Source organism: Oncorhynchus keta, chromosome 27, assembly GCF_023373465.1.
Source record: "Oncorhynchus keta strain PuntledgeMale-10-30-2019 chromosome 27, Oket_V2, whole genome shotgun sequence".
NCBI classification, from domain to species: domain Eukaryota; kingdom Metazoa; phylum Chordata; class Actinopteri; order Salmoniformes; family Salmonidae; genus Oncorhynchus; species Oncorhynchus keta.
In genome coordinates, this window is record NC_068447.1 from 38544490 (window position 1) to 38545766 (window position 1277).

Here is a 1277-nt window from a genome sequence, read left to right on the forward strand (position 1 = left end):
GAGAACCAGTTTCATCATAGCGCTTGATCGTTTTTGCAACAGCACTTGAAGAAACTTTCAAAGTTATTTTCCTGTGCTTTCTAAAAGTATTCAGACCCCTTAACTTTCTTGCCATTTTGTTACGTTAGAGCCTTATTCTAAAACAAATTTGAAAAAACATTAAACGGAAATATCACTTTTACATACGTTTTCAGACCCTTTACTCAGTACTTTGTTGACGCACATTTGGCTGCAATTACAGCTTCAAGTCTTCTTGGGTATGACACTACAAGCTTGGCACACCTGTATTTGGAGAGTTTCTCCCATTCTTCTCTGCAGATCCTCTCAAGCTCTGTCAGGTTGGATGGGGAGTGTCGCTGCACAGCTATTTTCAGGTCTCTCCAGAGATGTTCGATCGGGTTCCTAATGTTTGGTATGCTGTAGTGTAGTCATGACAGTAGACATGACCCGTGTCGGCTGTGCAGTTAATCTTCTTCTGACAGTTGTCTCTATTTGGTGGCAACACACACAGAGATCACAGGCGGTATGTGGTACCTTAATTGCGGAGGACGGGCTCATTTTAATTGCTAGAACGGAATACATGTAATGGTATCAAAAACGCCAAACAAGTGGTTTCCATGGGTTTGATACCATTCCATTTACTCCATCCCAGCCATTATTAAGAGCAGGCCTCCTCTCACAGCCTACTGTGATAGGTTACACCCAAGCACCAAAATAGAATAGGCATGATGCAGATGTTTTAACAACTGTTAAGACAAGCTATCTCAGAGGAGAGAAAGTGAATGTACCAAGTAAGTCATTGTACTGAGGTATTTTTTTTTATAGAAGACATGATACTGCCAGTATGAGTACAACTGGTTCTGGAACTTTTATGCCAGCTCTTTCTCTCTCTCTCTCTTACAGTAGTCCCAATCGGAACTGTTTAGACAGCTTTATCCTTGCACCATATCATCTCTACAATTCTGCCTGATAGTTCAATGGTATTGTATGGGATTAACATGGATTGAGTGCTCTTTCAGGAGTTCTGAATCGTAAATGGGGATGCGCTGTCCCTGTGCTCAGTGCCTGAAGGTCAGTGGACCAGCTGGACTGTGAAGGGGAATGCCAGAGAGAAAGAGGGAGGGAGTTACCCGTCATACATGATCTGAGCCGACCTCCACCCCGCCCCGCCCCGCCCCTCCCTCCTGGCCCTCCCTCTCTACTCTTAACTGTGTGTTCTGAATGTGGTTCAACAGGCTGGACCGCCTCCAGCACACTCTAGGGCTGGGCTGGAACAG